Consider the following 8810-nt stretch of genomic DNA (forward strand, 5'->3'; position numbering starts at 1 on the left):
AATGCCAGCAAGAAGAATGATCCCGAAGAAAGCAGAAGGCTGGAGTGCTCATCTGTTGCCTATTGCTGTATCGTCAACCATGCTCCAATGTATTATTGGCTCCCAACACTCTAGCAGGCAGGGCTTCGCCAGCAGCTGGGAGCTTCTGGCTTGAGATTGCACACGAACTTCCAGTCAACAGCTTAGCCCGGGCGACAGTCGTCTGGGGCCAGATTGGAACTGACAGATCCGCTTCCAAGATGGCTCGCTCACAGGTCCGTTGGCCCGAGGCCTCAGTTTCACATGTGGCCTGGTCTGTGGGTCTGTGATAGGATGGTTAATCTCAGCTGTCAACTTGCTGAGAGCTACGCTCACCTGGGAAGTAAGTCTCTGTGCATGTCTGTGGGAGATTATCTTGACTAGGTAAAACGAGATGGGAAGAACCACTAAACAGTGGGTGGCACATTCCCCAGGCTGGGACCCTGCATTGCATAGGAAAGAGAAAGTGGGCCTAGCATTCATGGATCTCTTCTTCCTGACGGTCTGCTGCTTCAGAGCTCTTTTTAAAGTATACCTGTCTATCAAACCATATGCACAGTTCCTACATAAGCACAGTCTGTGTCTCAGCCCCCAAATTATCAGGATACTATAACGTGTAGGAATCTAACTTTAGACAAGGTGAAGTATTGACCCATATAAATGGAAAATTCAGGAGGAGGAAGCTTTAGGTATGGCCGGGTCTCGAAGTTTTAGCCGTGCTGCTGTGGCCTGAACTTCTGATCCTGCTCTGCATCAGATCATGTGTCTGAACTTCTGATCATGTGTCTGAACTTCATGATCCTGCTCTGCATCAGAGTTACTCTCCTTCAGCTCTCTGGTTACCATGGTACCCAGCTGTTCCAGTCCTGCTGATTCTAAGGATCAACCTAGGTATGGAAGTTACCAGAAGCATTTGAATTTTTTTTTTTCTTTCTGCGGCACTGGGGTTGAAACTAGGACCCTCTGCATCGCAAACAAATGCTCAACCATTGATATACTTTTCATTAAAAATATTAGGACATGAGTTAGGGAAAAATTGGCTCAGTGGTTAAGAGCATGTGCTGCTTATACAGAGGACCTGAGTCCAGGCCCCTAACACCCACGAGGGTGGCTCACAACCATCTAAAACTTCGGCTTCAGAGGATCTGTAATTTAAAAAATAATTATTAACAAAATTTAATTCTACCACTTGAGAGCAGAAGCAGGCAGATCTGTGTGAGTCTAGGCTGGCCTCGAATTCACTAAGATCCTTAGACATCGCTTCCCAAGTGCTGGGGCTAGAGGTGGACACCACCATGCCTGGTCTTGAAGATTCCTTTGTTTTTGGTTTATGTGTGTGGGTGTTATGTACCTGGTGTCCATGGAGGCTGGAAAATGGTATCAGATCTCCTAGACCTAGAGTTACAGACAGTTGTGAGCCACCATGGGGGTGCTGGGAATTGAACCCGGGTCATCTTGGAGAGAAGCGAGTATTCTCTCCAGCTATCCTCTCATCCTCCCCTTGAACTTTTATTCTGACCAAGAATATATAAATACACTGGTTGCTTTACCCTGCAATATATGTTCACTCTGACTCAGTTCTATCCAAAAGAATGAGAGAAAGGCAGATGATAGTCCTTGGGCGTCCATTTTCTCATTGCACCATTGGTTCCTGAGATTGACCCTAAGCCAACAGGCAAGCCCACTAAACCATCTGGCCAGGTCAGCTACCGCATGCCTCTGCCGTCTGCAGCCTTTCCCATATGCCATGATGCCTTGCAATAAAACAACAACAAAACAACAAAAAAAACCTGTTCATCCTTTATAAACTGTTCATCCCAACCATTGGAGGCTGATTGCAAGCTCAAGGTCAGCCTGGGTTACATGGTGACTCCACATGAGCCTGACCGAACTAGTGCAATGATGTCTGAAAACAAGTTTTGACGATATAGCTTTCGAGGTGGAGTGTTTGCCCAGCAGCGTAAGATCCTGGATTCAATCCTCAATACTGCAGGATTAAAATTAGAGTAGAAGAGGAAGAAAAAACAGAGTGAAGGAAAGAGAGAAGGGAGGGAGGGCAAGGGAGAGGGGGAAAAGGAAAAAGAAAGCTTCAGTTCTGGGAGTGACTTCTTTTAGAATCTAGCCCTCAGGAACCTGTCATTTTAGTAGCTTTGCTGTTGCTATAATAGAACACTTGTAACTGGGTAATTTGTGAAGAAAAGAGGTCCTGGTAAGCTTGGTTCATCGGAGAATGTTGGCTACAAAATTTGTGACTTGGACAAAGATTGAAGTCATGGAGGGTCCAGAAACTAATGGCCAATTCCAATTCACTGGTGCTAAAAAAAAATATTTCAACTCTTATACGCCCACAGGTAAAATGAATTGTGTGCTGGCCACATACAGTGACATTGCTTTGTTGGTCTTATACTTCAAGGTAAGAAAAACAAAACAACAAACAATAGCAAAAATCCCAAACCAAAAAACCCTCAACCAACCAACCAAACAACCAACCAAACAAACAAACAAACCCTCCAGCTGTGAAATCACCACAGTGGATTCGAAAACATCTGACCTCACCTGTTACATCTCACACTTGAGGGAGCTGATGCCAACTCATCAGGCAATACTCAGTTTGTACAGTAAATTGTGGATCTGGAAAAGAGAAGAGAGGTCTAGTTAGCTCAGAGTGGAGAGGCTGGGAGGCCAAGAGCATGGCCTGTTACCTGATCAGACCCTCAGTGCTGGGAAGCCAGTCCTAAATAACACATTCTCTAATCCGTTCTGGATTTAGCCATTCATGAGTCTCAAGGGCAAGTCTCAAGACCCACTCACCTCCTAGAAGTCCACCTCTCAACACAGCTACATTGGGTACCAAGGTTCCAGCATATGGAATTCCTACGGGGGGAAGAGCATATTCAAATCAGAACTCATTGCTTAATCAATATTTCCTGCCAGGTTTACAGATGCATACTGGGCTAGGGTAGAGACTGTCCAGGCTTGGTCCATCTTGGGATGAAGGTGAGTGAGTCTGCTTTAGTCATGGGCAACTTTAAAAAAAAAAAAAAGCTTAAAAAATTTATCTTATATGTATTTTTTTCTATTTAACTTTATGCGTATGAATGTATTGCCTGCATAAATGTCATATACTATGTGCATGCCTGGTGCCTGCTGAGGGCACAGGATTCTCTGGAATTTGAGTTACAGTTTGGTTGTGAGCCACCATCTGGGTACCGGAGGTCAAACTCGGTCCTCTACAAGAGCAAGAAGTGCTCTTAACCACTGAGCCATCTCTCCAGCCTCTATGATTTATTTTTGAGACAGGGTCTCACTATACAGGCCTAGATGGACTGGAACACACTACGTAGATTAGGCTAACCTCCAATTCAAAGAGAGCCATCTGCCTCTGTCTCCCAAGTGCTGGGATTAAAGTGTGTGCCACCACTACCAGCCTAAAGTGTTTTTTTTTAAAAAAAATTATGTCTATATGCGTGTGTATTTATGGACATGCAATACCCCTGGAGGCCTAAAGAAGGCATCAGATTCCCATGGAGCAAGAGTTAAAGAGATTATGAACCCCCTTGATATGAATGCTGGGGAACTGAACTTGGGTCCTCTGGGAGAACAGTGCATGCTCTTAGTGGGGGAGTTATCTCTCCAGGCATTGGGGAGCATTTTAACAGTCTGCATATTCTTCAGTTTAGACCTTATCGATTCTATCATATGGGGGTTCTTAGCAGACACCCCTTCACATAGCCCTTCCTATATTACCTGTGAGTAATTCTTCAAGACAGCAGAGAGAAGTCACTGGGATCTGTAATTATGGCTCGGGCTGGGTGAATAGGCTGCTCTTAGCAGCAATGCCCACCAGATCCAGCTGCTTGCTGGCACCCGCTATGGCTCCCTCCTTCCCCTGTAAGAGTCCGTATCTGTATAGTAGTTACTCTACCAAGACTGATGAGTTCGCTAAATTCTGCATCTTAAAATCTGGTTCTGTGGAATTTTGCAGGGGCAATGGCTTCTATTTTTAAAAGAGCTGGGTTTTGTTTTTTGTTTTTCTCTTCTAATCATTTTCACGTGAAATTTGTACTCAGTGCAGCCGTTTGGAAATCCCAGCTGCGGTGTGGAGACTTCCCGAGCCATGTGGAACGAGGTGAGGGTTGCCCAGAGTGGGATCCTGTGTATTGGTGCTCTGGTGGTCCCTTAGATAACTGAGGGAGATGCAAGCATGTAAGAGAAGAATAGGTTGACTATTTCATGTGTATGAGACCCATTGATTCAGGAATATAGTTGCAATGATAAAACATGACTAGAAAGTTCACAATGGCTCTATACTGGATGATTCAAAGAAAAATATTCCCTGTGTTCAGATTAGGCTGAAAACACAGTCTTGGTTTGATTCCTATAATTAGTTATAATGGGATAATATAAACTTGGTGGCTGAAAACAAAATACAAGTACTCTTCTACAGTTGTGGAAGCCAGACTATCAAAACCAGTTTGCCCTGGTGACATCAAGCTGTTGAGACATCTCAGCTCCTTCCAGAGGCACCACGACCCCTTCCCCACCTGCTTCCACAAAGAAACCAGGAGCCTGAGCCATACCTCCTCCTTCCTGAATGCTTTACTCCTCTAGTATCTTCAAGGAAATGTAGGCTGCAGCAGATGGCAATGGCAATTCTCTATCAGGCAGTCGAGAGCCCTAAAAGAAAGTAATGTGTATCTCTTGGCTTCCCTGGAGGCTACCAGCATTCCTGGATGCGTAGCTGCATGGTTCCAGTCTATGGTGTGCGCGTGTGTGTGCGTGCGTGTGCGTGTGCGTGTGCGTGTGCGTGTGCGTGTGTGTGTGTGTGTGTGTGTGTTCTATGAGCACTTGTTCATGCACTCTTGTCCATGTGTATATGTGAGGGAGTGGAGGCTGGATATTGACACAGGGTGACTTCCTCGGTCTACCTTTCGTTTTGAGACAGGGTCTCTCACTGAACATGGAGCTCACGGATTCAGCAAGGTCCAGGGTTCTACCTGTCTCTTCCTTTCCATAACTGGGATAACAGACGGCTGCAGGCATGCTGAAGATCCAAACACGGGTCCTAAGGCGTGGGAGACAGACACTGTACCCACTGAGGCATCTCCTCAGGTCGTGTCATTCTGCCCCCCCCAAACCTACCTGGGGGGCCTCTTTACCTCTTTGTTGTGAAAAGCCAGGAGGATTGTGAATTGAAGGACAGCTTGGGCTATACACTGATACCCTGTTACCGAAAAACGAAAACAAAACCTAAACGAAGCAACCCAGGGGTTTAGTAGCTCAGTGCATAAGCAAGGCCCTAAGTTTGAGCTGTAGTGTTGCAAAACAAAGCAACCAACAAAAAGATATATGCAGTTGGTGTAGGAGGTCCCTCTGTTTGTGTGTTGCTTTCATTGGTTAATGAATAAAGAAACTGCTTTGGCCTGATAGGGCAGAACTTAGGTAGGCAGAGAAGATAGAACTGAATTCTGGGAGGAAGAAAGCCGAGTCAGGGAGAGCTGCCATGGAGCCGCCAGAGTCAGACATGCTGAATCTTTCCCGGTAAGCCACTGGCACGTGGTGATACACAGATTAATAGAAATGGGTTAAATTAAGATGTAAGAATCAGTTAATAAGACACTAGAGCTAATGGGCCAAGCCGTGTTTTAATGAATACAGTTTCTGTGTTATTATTTAGGGTGTAAGCAAGCCGAGTGGCCGGAACAAACAAAGGGCCCCCTCTCTTTACAACATGAAGTGGTCTTTAGGATCTGCTCTAATATCCCAGGGCAATCTCCATTCCAGGACCTAACTGCAGTCTCATCTCGCAAGGTTTGCTCCTTCCGTCCTTCCTATCTTCCTACGTAATGAGACACCTGAGTAGCATTAGCATCCCTACCACAGGAGTCCAGGAAGTTTGCATGGCATAGAGCAGGTTAAGAAGATTTGAGCTGCTGCTGTGGTCATGGGACCACATGGGTGTGCACACGCAGTCCCAACCCCTTGGAAGGAAGACGCAGGAAGGTGGCTTCAGCTTAGGTGTTCATGGGTAGCCTGAGCCTCTTGAAAAGATCCCATCTCAAAAACAAAATGTTTAACTTTTCATTTTTGATTTTAGATGTGTAGGTGTTTTGCCTGCTTGCATGTCTATGCACCACATGCATGCAGTGACTGCAGAGACCAGAAGAGGGTGTCAGGTCTCCTGGAACAAATGCTATGAACCGCCACAAGAGTGCTGGGATTTGAACTCAGGTCTTCTGGAAGACCACCCAGTGTTCTTAACCAATGAGTCATCTCTCAAGTCCTAAACAAAATGCTTCTGTATTTGTTGAATGCATACTCCTGAGGATCTACCAACTGCTGCCAAGCTGGGTGGGTTTTACCCTTGGACACAGCCTCTAATTCCTTGAAGACACCTGAGAAGAGGGACTATGGGCCTCAGGGCTGGGATCCTTGCAGAAGGGACATCTAGGGGAAGAGTCTGGCATCCATTCGCCATGGCCTAGAATTCTCGGGTGTGCTTTGAATCGCTGGTGCATACATTGGTGCCAGGCAACGAAGAACACCGAGTATCACCATTTACTATTATACTACATTAATCATGTTGACTTTTCAGACAGGATCTTGCTATGTAGCCCACATTAGCCTCAAAATTGAGATTCTCCTGCCTCTCCTCCCTGCGGGCTGGGATTTCAGGTGTGTAGTACTGGTGACACTTGGCTGAAAACACGACTTTGATGATGCCAAGTTCAAATGACTGCCTCACTCCATCCAGATCACTGCCTTGGGGTCCCACCTCAGATTCTCTCTGTATTTATTTAAATTGCTTTTGAAATGTTAATCACCGCGTGTTAATAAACAAAGTAATTATTCTTGATGTTCCATGCGGGTGCCATTTATTAAAGGGAGCTGATATTATTCCTGATTTCACCAGGAAACTCGAGATCTATGAGCAGGCTAATGTGCTCTTCTTATGAAATTACCAGGACATTTTCCTGTTGCATAATCAGTAAATTAGAAGCGAGATTATCACATTTCGGGGAAGGTGCGGGAGCCACTTCTCCCGGATCTGATTAGTGCATTCACAGCGGGAGCTTTCTCTTGCAAGGCTTTCCGAGGGTGGGAGTGGGGGCACCTCTGACCAACTGAACTCTGTGTTATCTTGGCAAGTTGTGGAGAAGTGTGAAAAAAAAAAAAAACAATGGGGACGGGGCGGGGGTGGGGCAGGGGCAGCAGCAGCGTTGACAGGATCTGCTTTGTTGAGACCTGGGTTTGTACCACATCAGGCCCCCTGCACCCACCTCCCGCACCTCTACACAGATGTACTGTTGCTCTCGTGTTATGGACCCCAGCCAGGGATGGTTCCTCCAGCTGAGCCATCTGGTTGAATGGACTAAAGGAGCCAGAGAGCCAGGAGGCCTGACGGATCCTCGGCAGGGTGTGGAGAGGCACGGAAGGCCACGTTAACAAGACTGAGGTAGGGCAGAGAAGCAGATCTGAATATCCCCAAAGGAGTGGCCCACTGATCTTTTGTTTGGCTTGGGATTTTGTAGTTGTTGTTTGTTTGTTTCCTGTTTGCTTGAGCCAGGCTCTCATGTAGTTGAGGCTGGCTTTGAACTCCTGACCCTCCTATTTCTACCTCCCAAGGGCTGGGATTATAAAAGTGTGCCACTGTGCCCAGCTTTTGGTTTTACTTTTATCAGATCAAATATTTTACTGTAACCCAGGCTAGCCTGGATTATTGTTCTTTAAAAAGATAATAGGTTGGGATGCCCCGAGCGGCCTGCAAGCCAGGCAGAGGCTGCCAGAGCAGTGCAGGTTCCCTGGGCAAGCAGCAGTCAGGTGGCTGGATGCGGTGGATGGCAGAGTAAATGGACATAAGGCTATACATAAAGCTAAATATTTATTACTTAGAGAAGAGGGAGACATTTATCACTTAAAGAAGAGGAAAACAGAGAGACATGGAGAAAAACATAGGGAGAGACAGAGACAGGTGTATACACGCCAATAGACCGGGGACAGAAAGAGAGTTAAGATGGCGGCGAGGGAGGTCAGAAGTGGCTGGGAGTGGGCGTGGTTAGCTCTTAAAGGGACCAGACCCAAAGGAATAACGTGGATCACACTGTGTAACCCAGATTCATCTCAAAGATGTGCCAATTCCCCTGCCTCAGCATCTCTAGCACTAGGATTACAGAGGTGTACCAAGACACCCAGCCCATGGGTCTTTCTTCTGGCATTTTAGTCCTGAGCCCTGCTAGGCTGAGAGTTGCTGGCTGCCTTCGCATTCCTTGCAAAAGGTCTCTATCACCGCTGGGCTGGTGCCCCTGCCTGCTCTCTGCTGATTCTTGATTTGTTAAAAGAGTTTCGAGGGCTCCCCTCTTTCCTGCAGCAGATCTGTTATCAAACAGCAACAGGGAGAGAGCCACAAGGAAGAAGGTGAAGGGAGACAATGGGGACCTGAGGGGAGGAAGACATGGCTGATTTGGATCATGAGAGCTTTCAGTATGGGATTGGGAACAGAGAATGAAGCAGGATTCATTGAGGTTCAGGCTCAACCACCATAGCAGTCCCCTCTGTCCCCCACGGGGCTCGTTTTGGCGTTTTCTGTTTCACAAAGGCATTCACTCTTAGGCAAAACAGAGCTAGACTCATATTCCACCACCTACCGCTGTTAGCTTGTCAATTGTCAGTTTGGTGACAACTAGTCACTAAGCCGATCTAGGAGATGGGCCTCTGGCCATACCTGAATTGATGTGGTAAGACCTATTTAAATAATAATTTAGATTTATTGTATGTGTATGGGTGTTTTGCTT

The 8810-nt window shown here is 46.4% G+C and overlaps 1 long non-coding RNA gene across 1 annotated transcript; it reads left to right on the top strand.

Annotated features, from left to right (window-relative positions):
- Positions 1–4982: 4982 nt before the first annotated feature.
- Positions 4983–6876, top strand: LOC148120927 (uncharacterized). The gene is made up of 2 exons (XR_015738681.1): positions 4983–5559; positions 6116–6876. It is a non-coding gene; the product is annotated as an uncharacterized LOC148120927 (long non-coding RNA).
- Positions 6877–8810: the final 1934 nt, after the last annotated feature.

The sequence above is a fragment of the Myodes glareolus genome, chromosome 9 (genome assembly GCF_982192425.1).
Source record: "Myodes glareolus chromosome 9, mMyoGla1.1, whole genome shotgun sequence".
NCBI lineage: Eukaryota > Metazoa > Chordata > Mammalia > Rodentia > Cricetidae > Myodes > Myodes glareolus.